Genomic DNA, 21,162 nt, shown 5'->3' with positions numbered 1-21,162 from the left:
TGCTGTAAAATGCTTCCCTGGCCTCTGGAGCCGCAGAAGAGTTGTTTCAGATAGTTTCTGCCTGTCTACCTGCTGTTTTGGGAGGAGGACTGAGCACTGCAGCTCCCTATCCTGCCATGTTCCCTGGATGTTCTCTCTCACTCATTTTAAAAGCAGTTCTGTAGTTCTTCTTTAAAAATAAATTAGATAATTTGATTTTAGTTAAATCTTCAGAATCCCCGTACACATCAACTTTACTGAATCAATATTATTTTTTTCTTATTTACGTATAAGAAAAGAAAAAATCCTTGTGACTTGACAAAGTTATTCATATTTGGAATCACAAATATCCATTTGCCCCTATGAGGTATAATAAGAATGCAGAATTTTAGGAGTGATGGTCAAAGGGAAATGAAAGCTAGAGGGCCACAGGTGAGTCATAGCCAAGTTAAAGGGTATATGAAATTCAAACTTCCTTTCTTCCTTAAAGTTTGTTCAGGTGTGTGGTCCAGGAAGAGGTAAGTTGGAAAAGAATTCTAAAGTTGTCTTTTCTTTTCTCTTATTCATTTGATCATTTGGAAATTTTGTAGAAAAAGAGAGGATTTTGTGAGTCAGGCTTCATGTTTTATTTATTGTTTTTCCATCTGCAATTCTTCCATAGCTTTAGCATTGTAATTTTCTATTTGAACTGGAAATCCCTCTGGACTGGGTGAGAGGGAATGGAACTCAGGGTGTCAGAATAACTGAAGTTTCAAAACTCCACAGGGAAGTTGCCTATTTGTGACAGTAGTAGGTCAAACACAACCACTCTGCCCCAACTTCCACATACTTGCTACCAAATCTCTCCTCCAGGGAGTTAATTATTGCATATATTGGGAATTCTAAGTAACTCCATTGGTGGAATTAAAAAGCAAAACAAAACACTAAACTGGTTTTCATTTTTTAATTTTGGAAGTAGTTGGATGGAAATGGTACTGAAACTCTGGGCAGGGAGCTTGGCTTTAAAAATGAATAGTTTTACAGACAAAAATATCTAAAATTAGAGAGCTCTATGCTGGTGCATACTTAGAGAGGACTGGAACTTATTTTCCAGGTGTAAGCATTTTGCGCTTTTAAGTGCCTGTAGCTCTGGAATACATGAAATCATTACTGGGGGCATAACAAGGAGATTGTGGGCTTTGTACCCTCTTTGTCAGGAATTTTTCTAACATTAAAGCCCTGCCATGCAGAAAAATGGTGGATTTACTATTCTGTTTGATTCCTCATGCGTGCAGATTTTGCTGTGCCCACACTACAAGTTTTTTGCTTAGAAAGTCTCTACAAGAGTCATCTAAAGTCCTTTTTGTGAGCTGAATAAACAGTTCCATTGCTTTCCTTTCTGATAGGTTTTCGTCACTCCAAATTTTTGATGAAGTGGTCTTTAGACTCCTAATCCCCCAGACCCTTTGTTCTGATCACTCCATTATTAGTCATCTATTAACCTCCCACCCACTTCAGCTCCTGGAGTGTTTCTAATTTTCTCAGTTCTTAATCCTCCACTGGAGAGATATTCTTGCTTTGCAGAAATCCAAATCATGCTATTCATGCTCAATCCCTCCCTAGAGAGGATAAAATAGATTTACAGAAAACATCCAGGCTGGTTTATAGGGAACTTCTTTCCTCCAGCTCCCACTCTATAGAATTATAGCCATTTGCATCTCTGATTGTTCCTTGCCCACTGGTCTGGGGTGGGACACAGATTTAAACACCCAGAGCTCCCTATACCCAACGTTCTGCTGTTCTCAGCAAAGCATAGGGAACAAGTGTTAAAATGGTAGTCTGCTCAAACAGAGGATATTTGTATATTTCTAAAGACAATTTGGCAGAAATTAAGGAGGGTCTTTTCTCTGAGAGTCACAGAAAGAAAATCATGCACAGGAATTTGCCTGTGAAGGAATATAATGGAAAGAAACAAAACCTTTGTTTAAAGAACTTCATTACTTTCAGTACCCTGCCTTCACTCAAATCATTTTTCCAGTAGCACTCTTCCATAAACTAAATGTCACATTTTTGATTTCTTGCTAAGTACTTGGTGCTAGAGATTGAATGGTATGTCTTGTGTTTTGTGAAGATGAAAAATCTATAAATGAATGTATAGAGTCTGAAGAAAGAAGCTCACAGTCTCATATTTGTGACTTTCTGGTTATCATTAATCTCCTTTTAGAGTAAATCATTCAGAGGTAGCATCTCATGTCCCATGTTCTAAGTCTATATTTTTTTTCCCTTTATTCTTCAAAGTTTTCTATCAGTGTCCTTTTCAGTATGCTATAATTATTTCAGGGATCTGTTAAACTAATCTGAGCAAAGATGTGAATAAAAAGGTATTTCTAATGACTTTTGCCTATTCTTTATAAGGCTGTATTTTGAAGCAGCATTTCACCAACATTAGATATGAAATAACATCACTCACTATGAGGAATAGGCTTCAGTCTATATAATAGGATATTTCATGCCAGAAAAAAAAAATTTTCTCCTCTGAGATTCTCCAAACCTAACCTGCTTTAATGCTAATGCTAGAATTTTTAGCTTTCTCGAAGTGCTCTGGTTTTTATAAAGGGGAAAAAAATCAAAGGGAAATTGATTCATTAATCATCGATGACCCAACTATATACATTTGGATAAAAGATTCCCTGATATATTAAAATCTAATATGATATAGATACATTTTTGACATATTGGTAGGAATGAAAAAGAAGCATCAACTGGCAGATGTGCCCTTGACTAGCTTTAGAAGAAAAGGATCAAAGATCAGGTATCTCAACTTTTTTTTTTTTCCTTGAACGTCCTATATATGGTAAAAGCTACAAACACATTTGTTTAATGGAGGCAAGTTTGCAAGGAAGGAATATGGTTTTCTATATTAAAGCTTTAACTTTTCTTGGAAGCTACCTAAAGAGTCATATAGCATTTGGCACTAGAAAATGAAACTTGAAAAACATGATTCTGACAGGGTGCCAACATTTCGTGGAGGCTTAAAGCAACCATTTTATTCAGAAGCTCAGCTTGGTGGTGAGCAACCTAAGACTTTGAAGGCTAAATAGGAAGGCTCATCCTAGGTAGACTTCTTTTCTTTTCTCCAGGATCCAAATGGGCTACTTGAAATATCTACAAGTCGTTCATCTAAACAGCAGTGCATCATTACAAGACTAATTGCTCATTATTTTTGCAGCCTGGCTTAAAAGAAATACATGAAAGATTTCGCAGAGGGTTCATGTTTCAGTTTTGAAACCTGGGGTGAAAGGACTTAGACTGTGATCCATTGTGAGAGCTGACTAGCAAATAGAGCCTGTTGCAAACACCCACTGTGCCCCATGTTCTAAAAGAATGCAAGCCTACTGGCTCAGCAGTTGTGTCACGCGCACATGAATGAACTTTCAGAATGACCGTTTTGTTATGTGTATCTAAAAATGAGTCAAACCCATATGCCCTGGGGTTCCAGTCTTCAGAAACCAGGATGCATCAAGGCCCGTGGTTTGATTAAGCATTTTACCTTTTTTAGAAAGAACAGTGTCTGTGAGATCAAACAAAAATAGGGCCTGGCTTCTTCCCTATGAATCTAACATGCCTTCATACAGACGGTGTACTAATAGGCTGCTGAGCTATTAATGAAATTCAGTTTCAAACTATGGCTCATAACCCTCCATGCCGGCGGTGGCGAACAACAAGCACAGCACTTTTAACAACGCTTTCAGGTTGAATTATATCTGTATGATAGAAAAATCCCATGTATCACAAACATCAAGGTATTGAATAATGATATCAAGACCAGGTGTCAAAGTAGTTCATTGTCAACAACGTACAATCTCAGAATATTGGTGTCTGTAATGTTTGGGACTTCTGTGATTCAGGAAATGATGGGAAAAAATGATGGAAATGCAGTGCACTTGATGATATTTCAATTATTAGAATTATATGATGAACATTGGAATATTAATTATATTTAAGACCATGAAATGTCTCAGTAGAATTTCTCTAAATACTGAGTCAAAAATTGACCTCTCTGACTCACTCTTTTCTTTCTACTATTGATCAAAATCTTTTTCCTGTTCAATTAAGTGTAATAAACTATAAGCATGCCTACATATTACCGTACATATAACAATTTTTAGATCTTTAAAGTTATAACATAGAAATCCTCTTTGATTTCTTTATTTAATAGGTTTTGATATTTATTTTCATTCTTTGTGCAGCTACCACAAAATTTTAAATTATGAACTCATTCTTATAATTATCCAATTAATATTTATTTATGTTATGCACTTTGGATTTCTTTCTGTCTATACTTGCTTGTATATTGTACATACATGTATATACATATAAATCATAATTTTATAATATTTGTATTATAAATAATAATTTTATAATATATTATAAATAAAAAAAACAACCCTCTCCTGCAGTATAATTGTTCAGAGAATGCATTAACTTAAAATCATTTCCTTAACATGGAATTATTCTTTTTCAATCCCAGCTGTCTTTAACACTTGCATATGTTTAACTGTTTCAGGCTTCCTTTTCTATTTCTTTGTTGCTTTTGAGAGAATTGAAGTAATACAAGCATAGTACTTTCATGTCAAAGGGGTCTTTGGAAAGTATTAGTCCCCAAATCCCTTATTTCATAGACTGATGACCAAGATTCAGAGATATTCAAGGAATTGGCACCAGAGGTCAATTACATATGCCTAACAGACAGATACTGGGAAACATCTCCTTGGTTCTAATCCATTATTATTTCTAGAACCTAAATAATAAAATGGATAATGAAGAAATAATATTTTCAAATAAATTAAATTCTAGTTCTTAATTCATTGCTCTGTTTTTTCAAGTTGGTCACTGCTTCTCAGATAAGCAGCACTCATTTTAATAGGTGACATGGAGTTAAGATACAAAAGAAATCAGAATTCATACAATTCCAAGTGATCGTTCACAACTTTCTCCTTTCCTAACTCAGATTTTTGATTGATTGATTGACTGATATGACCCAGTACTCTGCATTCCTGGTGCCTATCTGAATAAATTCCTGATTCTCATTGTGATTGGTCTCCTTCCTTTTGTTCCATGCACTTTGTGAGGACAACTCTGGGTGGCCTATTTTGTGAGATCATTTCAACCTTGAGCATTTCAACCTGCTCAAGGTCAACTCAAACTAGCTGGGCCCTCTAGCTTCAAACCACATCTGACTGACTCCAATTCCACACTGAACTTGGTGGTTGAGAGGATGTACTGCTGTCCAGAAAAGCTGAGCTAGCCCTGTGAGTACTAGAACCAAATCCTAGAATTTATAATTGAAGCAACGAATGAATAAAGAGATAGTTTTTCCTTAATTTCTTCATAAATAGTAGCGAAGGAATGTGGCATTCAGAGTCAAATAGGTAGAAGTTTCAGTCTCACCCTCCCTAACCCTAGTATTTAAGCTCTCAAAGCTCCTGACCTCCCCAACCCATATGTAAAGGGGTTCTTTGCACATATGTACTCTCCATAAGAGATACATAAATGGCTTAATAAATTAGTGAAGAATGTATCTATCTCCATAGCTTAGCAATTACAACACGTTTAGCATGAGGATCTACTTAAACAAACATAAATTGAGACAACCCTACTTCAACACATCTAACGTGGTTTAGTTAAAAAGGGAATATTACAATACTTCTATTTAACAAGGCTTGAAACCCAGTCTCACTTTGAATTATCATTCTTGCTATGACATTTAGACAGAAACCATATTTCGATAATTCTATCTCCATAATATATATGTGTTCCTTGATTTCCTTTTCCATTGCCACTCTCCTGATCTATCAAAGTGAGTCCTAAAACCATTTGCAGAACTTCATAGAACCCTCCATACATTGAAGGCTTGACATCACTCTGCTAAATGTTCATGAGTACCTATATTTCCTAAAGTTTTTGAGGTAAAATCACTTCCTGAGTAAGATGTGTCCTACAAGCTTTTATTTCTTTATCTCAGTGACATGAAACTATGATGCCAGTAACTTCATGCATCACATTTTAAGTGTCCTCCCTTCCAAGTAGAGCCCTTGGTTTACTGCTCGACCATGCTATAACTGATATTCTGAAGGCTAATGACCTTTCCTTCAACTTCAAATTAGTTTATTTTTATTGTATCTGAGTCTTTTTAGTCTAATTTTAGCAGATACATTTTGCCATGATCTTACTAGACATTTTACAATCTTAACTGTCATATATCTATGTTGTAATAGGTTTCATAATCTATTCATCTGGTAATTTACCATGCACTCAAAAGAAGCAGGGTTGAAGCTTGGCATTATTTTTCTTAGTGAAATCATATTGGTTATTGATCCTGGTTATTGGACTCAAATCACGTTTTCTAATCCATTCTAGAATTTTGTAGAGGGCTTATACCAATGCCCTTAGCCTTCAGTTTCTATACCAACAGCTAATACAAAAAGAGTATTTCCTACATGTTCTTTCCTTGGGTCCTCAAAATTTCAGATTATAGTTCTTTGAAGTAAGGGTTTTTCCTTGCCATTTTGTTCTTGTTTTAAATTGTTGCTTTTATTTTAAAATTTGCTATAAATCTATTTGTTAGAAACTGGAAACAATCTCAATTGAACAAGTCTTCATTTATATAGTACTTCAATGTCCTTTAATATTTTTGGTTTATATTTTAAACCTTAAAGAGCATTTTCCTCAATATTGTTATGTATTCTGAATGCAGTTAAAATCATTTATTTTTTCATTGAAATTTTTTAAGACTCAGAGATCATATTTGGCTGAAATTTTATATAGAGTTTTGCTTCAGTCACACACATTTCTTTGCTTAGTGATCTTGCTTAAGGATTTCACCGTGCCCTCCCATGCCTTCAGATCTCATCAATCACAAAGTCCCTGAGCAACTGTATTAGCCTGCCCACATATTTCTTCTATCTTCATTTGATTCATCCATGACTTATAATGTCTCACATTTTCTTAGACACTTATTATCCCTGAGCTCATTTTTCACTTTTAAACTTTCATAAAACTCTTGAAATATTCTGATTTCCCTTTGATTTTCTAACACAACTAGAAAAATAACATGCTGCTCTTTTTCTAGGGTAGATATTAATCAAACTCACTAGTAGAATAAAGTAAATATTTAAAAATTTGGAAAATAAGTAATATTCTTTATACTTTCCTTTGTCCATCACAAGAATGGGTGGTTTAGACTGCTGATCAGATCCCAGAACAAAGATGGTGCCACTGTCATTAACAGGATCTGGTACGAGTCAGCATTCCTGAGAGAAATAGAATTGGCTCATATTACTGTGGAATGGGCAAGGTAAGTTTTGGATCAGTTTTGATCTTTTCTGCCATGTTCCTCCTGGGACCCAGGCTGGGGAAGAAATAGCACCTAGAGTGTGCTCTTCTCACGGTGATGGGCAAAATGTAAAAGTTGGTGGATGCTTTCCATGTTTCTTGGAGTATCAGCCTGTAACTCCAACAGTGCCACTTTTGCTACCTTCTCTTATATTCCATTGGTCAAAGAACGCCAAACCCAAGTGAAGGGTTTGGGAATAAATACTCAGTCAACTCTAAAGAAAAGAAAAGCAAAGTCATATGGCAATGGCATTGCGTGTTTATTCATTTTCCTAGAAAGTGTATGAAACTTGGAGGCAATAATCTAGTAAGTAAATAGATAATATGGAGCCTTGCCATGAATTAGTCACTTGAGAGAAATAAGTGATCACTGCATTCATTGCTGTCCAAGGATGCTCTATTTTCTTTTCTCAAGTTGAACTCTCTCATCAGTGACGTATTATCTTACAGTAATAGAATAGAACAAATTAGGTTATTAATCGAAAAGTATCACTTCTCCCACTTTATTGGAATATATCTGGATTCAAAATATCTAAGTCTGGGCTCAAATACCCAGCTATTGGAAAACACTATGCAATCTTAAGCAAAACACAAGACAGAGAATGACATAATACACTAGCATCAAGCTATGTTGATTAAAGGAATCTTTGCAGATACATATATACTTAAATTTTCCCTTTCTTTAGTTCCCTAGGGTATTTTATAGACAGTGGAAATTCATAATCAGAAAATTATAGATAAGTGAAAATTAGGTTTTCCTTTGATCACATGAAAGGAGGGCAATTACGAAAGAATATTATGTGCCTATTTTCAGACACATTTGTATTTAGAATTGACACAGCTGAAATTGAAAATACCGAAACTGATTTCTCTAAAACAATATGAGACTATGTAGTCCTTGGAAAATTTTTGCATGCTTCTAAGGGTTATGTATGTTCCTGGTTGACATCCAATTAAATATGTTATATCTAGAAATTAATTGAAACATTAAAAGTTATGGTCCTCACAAATTTAAAAAGAATTGACAAATGCTAACATTCATTTATGATGTTAAAAGAATGCAGAGAGGTAAAAATAAAATCAAGTTTTTTTAACTTAAAAGGAAATATAATGAAAATAAACAACAAACAATGTTGAGGAACATTCAAATTAAATAGGAAGAAATGCATCTCCTTCTACTATGTCTGCTCAGTTTCATAGTAGAGACCATGGTGAGTGAAATAAAACCAGGGCAATGTACAGATTATGACCATTCATAAGGAGAGATTAAAAACTTCCTTACTTTTAGAAACCCTTGATTGACTACATGGAAAATTCAGGAGCTAGTATATACAAACTATTTGAATTACTAGGAAAATCAACCAAGTTATAATTTAACTAAGAATTATCATATAAAAATAAATAGCACTTTCTGATTGGAGACAAAGATTACATTCACAACTGAAAATAAAATCAAAATGTAGTTAAAAATAAACCTAACAAGAGATGTGCAGAGCTTCTTAGATGATAATTGCAGACATAATAAAAGGTATACAAGACTGTTTGTTTATGGACAGGAAGACTCAATAAAGTAATACACTCACTCCACCCCTAAATTAATCTACCAAGAACGTGAGAATCACACAACCAGAAATGCCTTAACACAATTATAAAAATCATGACAGTGTAGTCTTGTTTAGGAGTAGGTACATCAATCAATACAACAGAAAACTATTCTTACAATCAGACAGCTACATATATAAAAATTGATGCAAGGCCATAGTGGTATTATAAATATCACCAATATTTTCTGATGAAACACTATCTAAATGTCTTTCTATATATTTTATATAAATTATTTTTACTGAAATTTTAGTAAATATTATCTTTATTTATACAAGTAAGAGAATGTATACATGTGGACAAAATTCAGACCCCACAAAATCACTTTTGACAAGAATTAGTAATCAGTGAAAGAGATGGTTTGAATGGTTGCTTTTAAACAATGAAAAATAGCTAGTGGAAGTTCAACATAAATTTATCTAGTTTTCTTAAAAATATATTATTTAAAAGCAAAGAAAATTTTGCAATTATCTTTCTGAAACCTCAAATAGTATTCTTTTTAAGTTGCCATCAGAAATTATCAAAGTAATTATGTGGTATAGGTAGAATTAAAAGAGAGACCCCTGTGATTAAAATAAATAATATCAATCTACCTAAGAAGACTTCTTTTCAAAAAAAAAAAAATTGTGAATGCAAATAAATAAAATGTAATTAACCTTGGTGTTTCCAAGGATGAGTTGAAAATGAGATGGTTGAATAAACTGATAAAAGCAATATTTAGTATTTATATAATATTAGCAATAAATTATGCAATTTTATATTTTAAAAAAACCTTCTATTCAAATTACACAGCATTTCCAAATCATTATTTTCATTGTCTTATCTGTTAGAAAGGTTCATGGCTGATAAATATTTTCATATATCATATCATATATTAGTGCTTTTACAGAGCTGCATATACACCATCATGAAAATCTTGAAAATAAATTATGTAAGAAAAAAATGGGTGACTGGATAGATAATGCATGGATGGATGAGCCAATGAATTGAAAGAAGAAAACAAGAGAGGGAGGAAGGAGAGGGTCAAGAGTAATTGATTAAAATACAATCAACTGTTCTTTGTTAAAAAGGTTTTCCTCCTGGTTAATATTTTATAAATGTTATATAAACACAGTTTCCACAAGAAAATCATTTCATGTATTTAGATCCTTTGGTGTCCTAATATCATGTTGATATTTCCCTATTCTAAAAATATATACAGACATCAATGGTGGTAGCATGTTATTTAATATAATTAATATTGGTGATCTAGACTACTGAATGTGGTTAAAATGAGAACATTTTTGCTGTATTGATACTACAATAAAAAGTTAAAAATATTAGGATGGGTGACTTAAAGCCCACTCACATCCCCCACCCCCACCCCAAGTTATCTGTTAATGAATCTCACATTTAAATATTAAAACTAATCAGACAAAGTTTTCTGAAAAGTGCATTGTTCTATGTGATGTTTAAAAACCCATCTTAATATTAAAGTATTATCATGCTAGAATTTTTATCTTTCCTACCTAGACTTGACAATATCTATGAATGCTATTCCTCAAGCCCAAGGATATATTTATAATCACACAAAAGAATCTGCTTCTTGGTCCCCAATATTTTCTCAGTTCTCATCCCCAGCAATGAACTATACAAACAAACAAAACAAAAAATACAATACATATAAAGTCCATAAAATTCTAAAAGTCATCCTCTGCCTTCCAACAGTTCCATGCCATAGAATGTTTCAATTGTCACTGGTCATCTTTCAGCTCATTCTTGCATCAGCACTGCCCTCCCAAGAAACAGGTGTTTGAAAACTATTAGGCCATGGGTTCCATCTTGGGTAGGGCCTGGAACAATGTATACCATACCATTCCACATATTTGGATTTATACTATCGCTGATAAGTAAGGCATGAAACTTATTCTGAACCTGTAACATGAGGTGTTAGTAATGAGTTTATAGATGCCCATTATAGAATAAACTGCAGCTTCCCACCTCTACTCCCTTCTTTTGCTCCCATCTGTATTTTTCTATTAGACATGTTCACATGTCACTCGAACGTTCTACTGTGGCCATAACCCCACACTGAATCCCAGTTCAGGTTGTAAATCTCTTTTCCATCGTTTGCTTTTGAACGGTTGCCTCTGGGCTCTGATTTAATGTGAACTCTGATTTAATCTGGCTGGACAGTCTTGCAAAATAACACTTTGAAGCAGATGTGCTCTGAGACTGCTGTTCTTATATTGTGGGTGGTCACCAACTATTTGAGGTGAACTAGTTCAAGTTTTGATAACCATGGTTTGGATTATGATTTGTCTCCTTCCCCATTCTGGCATATTTTCCTTTATTAATAATCTGCCATGAAGAGCTCCTCGTATCTGTCAAAAAGGCCCATGTGAACTTTGAAATCATGCTTTTATGGGACCAATATATTGGGAACCTATAATCAATAGTATCAAAGGATGCATTTGAAACTTAATGACTGTAATGATTTTTTTCTGAATAAATTGCTTTGAAGATTATGAAAGCTTTGTAATAATCATTATATTATTGTCCTTACATGTTTTGTGTTTCTTAGTGCAGTGGAATGAATAGTAGCAGATTAAAACTTTGCTGCTTATGAATTGTTGATCTTATGGAAGTGACAATTTCTGCATGTGTTTCTTTTTCTATAAAATAGCCACAATTAAGACAATGTCCTTCTTATATTGTGTGATGATGAAGAATAAAGTGATTTGCGAAGTTTTCTGTATATTTTATAAAAAGTCACCAGGGCCGTGTTCGATTGAATGTAATATTCAGCCCAAATACTATCCCATTAAAAATATATTAATAAAAACTCCAATCAAAATTTAAAATATAATTTATAATAGTAAAATTTCATATTAAGTTAAATATTGATATATTTTATTTAATGATTAGGAGAATTTAGCTCATTTCATGTATGTAGCAGTTGATGCCAGTATATGACAAAGGAATCAAATAAATAGCTGAGCAAACCAGAATAAGGGTGGGTCAGAACTACTAGCTTTCAATAAGAATTCTGATCAGTGTCAGTTAGTTCTGGGACATTTAATGCTGGCAGTTTCTCTTGAATCTGGTGTATGTTTTAAGACACCAGGGCAATACAGAGGCAATGATAAATAAAAGACTGCATTTCTTTGCTTATTTAATAATTCTTTAATTAGCATTAACACACGAAAAGCTCTATTTCAGACAATGGGATAGAACAGGAAACAGATAAAAAGAATGCTACTGCCCTCTCAGTGTATACATTCTAGTTCAGGAGACAGGACGTAAAACATCTAGACACATTTGTGTTGTGATTGAGCCTGGTTAAAGGGCCACCTATCACATTTATTTTCCTGAGCATAGAGCATGCACAGACTGTATCCTCCAGCCTCCCTCTCCATGATAATGGGGAAATATGACTGGGTACTCAATGGATAGAAATCATGTATGCCACTCCTAAACCTACCCAGGACAGGTCCTGAAATGTTCTCTACAAGCTAATTGGCTGACTTAAGGTCAAGGAATCTTTAGAAAATGACAGAGGCTTATAATATCCAAGACTTAAGGATCTTTGCTTGGAGGAGAACATCCTCACAAGAATTGAAAGTGGAATGTGAATGAGAACTCAATTTTTACTGGGCTAATCCAGTATGTTTTGTTGATTGCTTGTTCTAAAAGCTAGAGTTAATTACACTGACTAACACACATGTGGAAATTGTTGACATGTAGTTATATAAAAGTTAAAGAGCACAGGTAAGGGGGTATATAAAGCCAGGGAGTACCAACCAATAAATACAGGTAAGCAGATATATGGAGGCAGAAAGTGCTGCTTTAGATATAATAAGAAAAGGATTTTTTGATTTGTCAAAGAGATGAGTGAAGTGAAAGAGGAAAAACATGCCATTATTTGGGAAAAAGGCATTCACTAGGGTACATAACAACTACAAATGTTCTGAAATGAAAGTGCGCTTGACTTGTTTGAGAAATGTTGAAAATGGATGCAGTTGCAAATGTTGGTGGAAAGGGATCCAAGGGCCAGCTCAGTCATAAGTCACAGTAAGTATTTGATCAAAACGTAGAGAAGAATTAATCAAAAAGCTTCTGGTAAGTTCATAATGGTGGACGATGAAACTGTGGTCCAATTAGAAAGAGACGTTTTGTAAGTCCTCAATTGAGCCTCATTTTGATCTTTAAGGCTCTGTTTTTTTTTTTTAGCATTTGCAGGTGCCTCACTTCAACATTAAACCATCCCATCGTATTGATTAACAAGGCTGGGATAGATTTCAAGATTGCATGGCTCACAGTAATCTTCTCATAGCACTAATATTTCTATAGAATGTTGTTATGCACAAATCCCTATATTCCTCATGACTTATCTTACAGCCTTAGATCATTCTGAACATTGGTCATTCTACTATCTAAGGATCTCTTTATGTTAAGATCTAAGTTGTGTCTCTTTATGTTGGATATTACTATACAATAGATTAACAATGGCAAAAAAAAAAAAGTCAACGCTTGTGAAGTAAGTCAGTTTATTATAAACCCACTATTTTCTTCTTTAGAAAACAGAAACGATAGCAGAGCTGGTTTGTTTTCATGGTATATTATTTGAGTATAGGAAAATTCAATGCAAATAAAACCAAAATAAAAATAAAGAGAATTGTTCACATCACATATCTTATAAGTGGCTGCATTAGTTACAAATTTGACTTCTTCCAGGCTCCAAAGTATTCAGCTGTTTTATGATGATGCTAAGAAGGGCCTTCCATGTAGAAGAAAGAAAATATGATTTTCAAATAATGTAATGGGTCATTTTTAATTCACAGATTATCTGTTAATTTCTATTATATATTTTAATGCTTAAAAGAGGCCTATCAAGAGTTTTGAGAATAACTATATTTTTAAGTTAAAATCTGCTTTAAGAAGCAGTGCTTGTCTCTCTCTTCGTTTATTGCTGTGCATCAAGATAACCGTTACCACTATCAGAATAATTTTCAAAGGCAAAAAGGATTAAGACTTTATTAATCAAGTAATGAAAATATATGAAATATATATGAAGGACTATTCTAATATAATTACTACAATTATGTATTACCTTTTCATAAATTTAATGCCAACTTCACCAATTAAATGTACCTTTACTCTAGCAGGGTGATTTAACTTCTCTGCTCCACGTTTTTTTTCTCTGCTCCACATTTTTACACTGATAAAAAGTGATATTAAAACACCTAATCTGGTAAAAAAAATATATGATGATAGATTCTTCTTAATGGTATAATGCTTAAGATGTCACTGTGACCCTTCGATAACAAATGTAATACATCATACATTTTCACTAAACTTGCGATGGTTAAATGGAAATAGATATTTCACTTTATTTTTTAAACAATTATTTTGAATTCAAAAATAAGAGTAAATGAGAAGAGATCGAATCTGTGATTTTAATGATTATTACCTACGCATAAAGAAATATTCAGACTGTGTCATGGAATCTAAAATATAAAGCCAACTCAGGAAAATAAGTACGTCCAAACATGTTGTAAAAAAATAAGATTACTTGACATGTATTGAAATGCTGTATGAAAATATTTACTTTCCACTTACAGTTTTTTTAAAATTAATAAGGTATTTACAATACTCTGCATTTTCAATTGTGTATCATGCTTAAAGTAATTTGAATTGTTCTAGTTGTCATCCTCCATTGTTACCATAAAATCTACAAATAAACGATGGTAACATAATAAATGATTCAAAGTGTAAACTGCAGAATTTCTTTATGATTTTTTTCCATACAACAATCTTTGGTAATTTTTGTTGACTCAACTAAGAACAAAAATGCTAATTGTGTTCTATTGCAATGAACTTCATCACTTGAAAGAGTTATGGCTAGGAAAATATTTCCCAGTATTGTGTTTATCTTATTTTCTGGTATTGTGTAAAAACAGCCTGAAGCCTTGCAGAGAGCAGGCTGTCAGCAGCATTTTTAAACCAATGGCATATATTTACAAATTTAACTATATTTTTATAAGAATGAGAATGACTTTCGCTATGCTTGGAATAAATTATACTTTTGAACATGATACAACCTAAACAAAGAGAGAAAATGCTTCTTTGAAAATAGACACTTTCTATTTTTGAAATATATATGATTACCTGTAAAAAGTTATCATCTTTCATCTTATTCCAAACAGGAAATATGTTTTACAAACGCACAGATAGACTTTCCTCTGACATGAAAATTAGACACTCCTTTAAATAATCTCCCACTTTTGTTAGCAGTCCAGGAAAACCTACACCGTGCTTTTATGATATATCCTTCTTAAAGAGAGAAGGATTAACTCAAAGCATTACAAACTCTGATTGAAAGGTTACTATAAATAGCATCATCAGCCAACTCAATTAAATATCATAGTATAAAATTTCACGTGCCATTTTAAGGTTGAAAATTTTTGCTTAATTTTAATGACAGGATATGGAACAATTAGAATTTACTTTAATAATCATGGCTCCTACTGCAGTAATAGATGCTGCATGATTGAGAGGGAGAGTTGCATGATTGAGGATCATGATTGAGGATGCTGCATGATTGAGAGGGAGAGTTGAGGTGGCTTTTTTGCTTGGCAAGATAGGTACCACCTCTTTCTAGCATAGTTGTAAATAATCCCCTCAAAATTGTGTTCTTAGAATAAGAGGGTCAACTTCAGAGATAAAAGTGTTTTTTTTTACTTGAGGAAGTGCTGGTAGCTGGATTCTCACTGTAAACTATACAAGTGGTAATGCTGTTTTGAAATCTTGAAAGAAAGATTTTGTAAAAGAAAACCAATAATACACATCTTTGAAATAATATGTAAAAGTTTGGAGGAATACTCTTAAACAGCAAATGTATCTTGTATAAAATCATTGCTGACTTCTGTTATGAGTAAAGCATATTTACAGTTTTAACAAATATTCAGTTAGATAGAAAATAAAATAAAACAATAAAAAAAATAGTTTTAGACCAGTTCTGCCCAACAGAAGTAACATATGTAAAAAATGTGAGCCATTATAAAATTTTAAATTCTCTAAAAGATACACAAAAACTTCAGGGAGACATTAAATTATTTCAACAATATGTCTTTTAAAATTCAAAATAGCATCATTTAACAAGTAGCCATTCTGGAATTTATGAATGAAGTATTTTACATCTTTTCCATGCTGTCTTCAGACTCTGGTATATATTTCACACTTACACACATCTGAGTTCAGAAAAGTCGCATTTCAAATTTTCAATAGCTGCAGCTTGTTAATGACTACCATGTTGGACAGCACAGTTCTAGATTATGAATTAACACCTGTTGTAATAGAACTATTCTTAAAACGATTAAAACAGAAGCCAATCTCGGGTGCATGTGTAGTTCAATGGTTGGATTGCCTGCCTTTCATGCGGGAAACCCGGGTTTGGTTCCCGGACCATGTACCCCTCTCCCTCAAAAACAAAACAAAACAAAACAAAAGAAGTCAATCTCAAAACACCTATGTGACAACTCTGTGCAACACACGTCACATTTATATAGCATTTTGGAGTTCGTAAATCAATTTCAGATTTGTTATTTCTCTACATCACCAAAACAACCATTGCAGGAGGGTAACTGATACATCTTCAAATTCCAGCGAGAATATTCACAAATAACAAAATTGCATCCGAGACAACTGAACTGATGGACTCACAATCTCACAAGTTTCCAGGTACAGCTATTAGTGCTCTAGATTTCATTTGACTTGTAATGAATCTAGTGCTTCTATGTTCTCTACCACATAAAACAATACAACATATGTATGATGATGGGGAAACAATATCCAGTTCTAGTGTGGGGGCCTAGTTTTCCTTAGTTTTTGTATTGCTACATTATTCTTTTTTTGTTTGTTTTCTATTCTTTCTTTTTTTTTTTTTTGCATGGGCAGGCACCGGAAACGACCTGGGTGTCTGGCATGGCAGGCGAGAACTCTGCCTGCTGAGCTACCATGGCCTGACCTTGTTTGTTTTCTTGCCATGCTTAAATTAATTACAAAGTGGAAGAGGGAAGACAAAAATCGAACTGGAGAAGAAAGTGTGACAAGGTGACTGTCTAAAAGGAATTGTTCAAATAAAGATAATTACTTCGCTGTACATACAATGAATTCTTATTGTTTGCACGACTACTTACTGAAGGAGGCTGGCAACGAATAAAAATCTTTGCACAGTATGAAATATAACTACTGGGAAAACAGACCTTTTCTGCTGTAGGGCTAGAAAATATTTTCTTAATATTTAACAAGATTGTGATGAAAGATCAGATGCTTATACTAGGCAGCCTTGTAGAATTTTCCTTGAATCCATTCTGATAATGGATTCATCTAAGTTGATATTTTAGAAGCGTGGCTGCTACTAGATCTAGCAGTCTTTGCATGAATTTTGTAGTGGGTTGTGTACTTGCCACCTACCCTTTTCGTTATCAAATGCATTTGAAGTAATCAAAAGCATTAATGGAAACTGTAATGAAGTGATAATGACCATAAGGCTGAATGGGCATAGTGTTACAAATCAACTTTGGTATCATCCTTTGACTCATATATTAAAGAGTTGTTGTTCAGGACAGAGTTAAGTGCTTATTCTTTTATCTCTATAGAAGCAGAATATGGGGCCTCAGGCTCCCTATTCTTCCATGTCAGAGATGTTAATAATGTATCTGCCTACCAATGTGACAAAGCACATGTGTCTGCTGGGTTCTTTTCTTTGAAGTGAAGTGAAAGCTGAAAACTTGCATTTTGTCATTGAAAATCCTCTCCATATAACTCTTCCATCTCACACCCTCTGTGAAGCACTGCACTCTGGGCTAACTCTGGGCATAAGAAATTCATGGACTTGCCCCTGGTTAATAGATAATAGAAAAAAATGTATTGCTGGTAATACTTCTTTTCTTGTGTTTATGTGATTGAAGGACTACATGGTTGAATACTTTATAAAAATTGCATAATATATGCATTTTTAAAAATTTGAAACCTGGAGCTGAGCTAAGTAAAAAACACTGCAAATACTATGAAAGGCTATTTTCCACTTTATAGGAGCTGACTTTTGAGAAAGCAATATTATTTCTGAAGTCAGGTCTAATAGTGATTATAACCAGTAAATTGCATTGAACCATTTGCATATCTCTCTCTACTTGAGAACATTCCAACATCCATTACAACTGCACTTCAATACTCAAGTTCACAAATGTATTTACCATTCATTTTGGTGTAAATACATTTAATGACATGTTGAAATACTTGCCTTCCCAACAAGAGCAGAATTATACAAGCGAGTCGACTATCATCACTCTAGGTAAAAATATGAATGGTCATACATAAACGTGTCCTTTTTGAAAGGATGAAAATAAAGCGTGTAATTGAAGCGATCATTTTTACCGCAGCAGGGGCAATTTAAAAATGAAAATAATAGCCTCATTAATGGTCAATTTCCAGTTCCATGAAATTTGTGTTAAAGATCTGTGCTCCCTTTGCTAGTTAGCAAGGACCCAAGCCATCAGTAGTAACCATTCTGCCTAATTTATACTCTTTGTGTCAAACGGAGAAATGAAAAATAGGGAATGACAGAGGTGAATGAAGCTGTCCTTCCTTTAATTTTATCTAACTCACCATGGCCAGCTCTCAACATACGCGCCAGGAATAATTTGCTTTTTATATATTATCCACCAGCACCACCAAGTGGTATAAAACTTTACTGCACTTATAGTGATTACTTGAAGGCAAAAGCAAAACTGCAGTGGGATAATACTAGGACTGATTTAAAACCAAAATGTATCCCATAAAAAGTGCATCTTAGAATCCCCAGGTTTTACCAAAGAGCCCCCGAACATATTATATTTCAGAGATAATTTAATGAATAAATTGTTTTGGCTATCATATTTTACCTTATTTTATGTTATTTCTGGTTTGTTCCCAAAATAGATATTTTTTGTGATTACAAAAGTTTTATTTTTTGAGAGAAGTTTATTGCCCAACACCAATTTATATTCTAATAGCATAATATATATTGGCTCACAGTTGTATATTATTTGATTTGGTGACAGTAATGTGAAAGAAACAAATTATTCAGGAATTTGAAAAGTAAGATGTGACCTAAATATTTGTTATTTGAGTGGAATAATATATGAATGGATGTAAGATATTTTATATAAATTTATATAAGATAATAGTTGTTTATTGATAATATGAAAACAATTCCTATAGAAATTTATTATTCCCTATGAATAAAATTATGACATGCACATATATTTGTTCAAATATATTTGTTAAGAAGTCACATTCAGCTTCACAAAAAGACAAACAACCTAATCCAAAAATGGATAAAGGGCTTGAATAGTTATCTCTCCAAAGAAGATGTACATTCTGTTAAAATGACAATGGTTTCTTGGATTATTTGTTTGCTCTTAGTGAGATGATTTAGAACACTTTTAACCATCTGAGAAATCTGCCTAGATGACAAAAATTCTATGTCTTATCAGACCAATATGCTTTTCGATATGTATGTTGACCATCTTCTTCCTTATTGTTTTAGACAATGCCTCCTCACTTACAAAAAAATCATGTCTTTTAAAAATCATGTTAACTCCTCTGTTTACTCTCAAACTTTTAGGTCACCTTGATTAAATAAAGAGCCAAAAATAAATGTTACAGGAAAATAGACACCATATGCTTGCAAGACTATACCATGTTATCAATTATATTTTCAAAATATGGGTGTATTTGTGTTTGTGGGTATACAGAAAAAGACTAAATGAACAAAAGCCCGAAATATTAATACTGGTTATCTCTGGATAGTAGGATTATGTGAGAGTTTTCTTTGTGTTTTTTGTATTTTTCTAATTATTCAAAATGTATATGTTACTTTTATTTATTTGAAACAAATTATATTTTAAAAAGAAGGACCAAAAACAAAGAAGTTACACAAATGGCCAGAAAGCACATAAAAATGTGGTCCACAGCAGTAGCCATCAGGGAAACAGAAATGAAGCTGCCGTGAGATACCATCTGACTTCCATTAGAATGGGTTATCTAAAAAAAGAAAAAAAAAAAGGAAAATTACAAGTGTTGGCGAGGATGTGAAAATAAGAACACCTAGGTTCACTAATGAAGGCAATGCAAGATGGTGCAGCTGCTGTGGAAGACAATTTGGCAGTTTCCTCGGTACAGAATATTATGTATAGAATTACCATATGAGCCAGCAATCCTACTGCTTGGTAGAAAAGCATTGAAAGCAGGAACTCATACAGATATTTGAACACCAATATTCACAGTGGCATTATTCATAATTTCCAAAAGATGAAAACAACCGAAGTGCCCATTATCCATGAATGGATAAACAAAATGTGGTGTACACATACAACAGAATATTATTCAGCCATAAACAGGAATGAAGTTCTGATACATGCAAAAACAAGGATTAACCTTGAAGACACCACGTTGAGTGAAATAAGCCAGACACAAAAGGACAAATATTGTATGTTTCTGCGGACATGAAATAATTAGAATAAGCATGTCCGTGGAATTAAATCTGGAATACGGGTTACCAGAGGATGGGGTGGATAGAGAGTGGGAAGTTAAGGTATAGGGTTCCTCATCTGCAATGAGGAAAACATTCCGGTAATGGATGGTGGTGATGTTAACACAGCGTTGTGAATGTAATTAATGGCACTGAGATATATACCTGAATATGGCTAAAAGGGGAAATGTTAGGTTGCACATATAATGGAATCAAAAATTTTAAAAAAACTTCCATGGATCTACACTACACAAGCAGTGAACCCTAAGTTAAATCATGGACAGTAGTTAATAACACAATTATGAAAATGTGCCTTCACCAATTGTAAGAAATGTTCCACACCAATGTCTGGTGAATAAAGGCTGGATATGGGAATCTTATATTTTATACATGATTATTCTGTAAACCCACAACATCTCTAATAAAGAAAAAAATATTAAAGTATTTCTTTAAAAGTGACACCAATTTGAAGTGCTGGTATTTTTTTTCAGGTATTTGGTTTCTAAAATATAATATTTAACTTGTGATATATAATCAATGGTAGGATTGATAGCACCAAAATTGCATTCCAGTCTGCCATGTAAAAAGTACCAGGGCCCCAGTCCCAAGCTGCGTTACAATCATCTAGTCTCTGGGAAGAATTGAGCTCT

This window comes from Tamandua tetradactyla, chromosome 4 (genome assembly GCF_023851605.1).
Source record: "Tamandua tetradactyla isolate mTamTet1 chromosome 4, mTamTet1.pri, whole genome shotgun sequence".
NCBI lineage: Eukaryota > Metazoa > Chordata > Mammalia > Pilosa > Myrmecophagidae > Tamandua > Tamandua tetradactyla.
The sequence above is the reverse complement of the archived record's forward strand: the minus strand, read 5'-3'. Positions refer to the sequence as shown.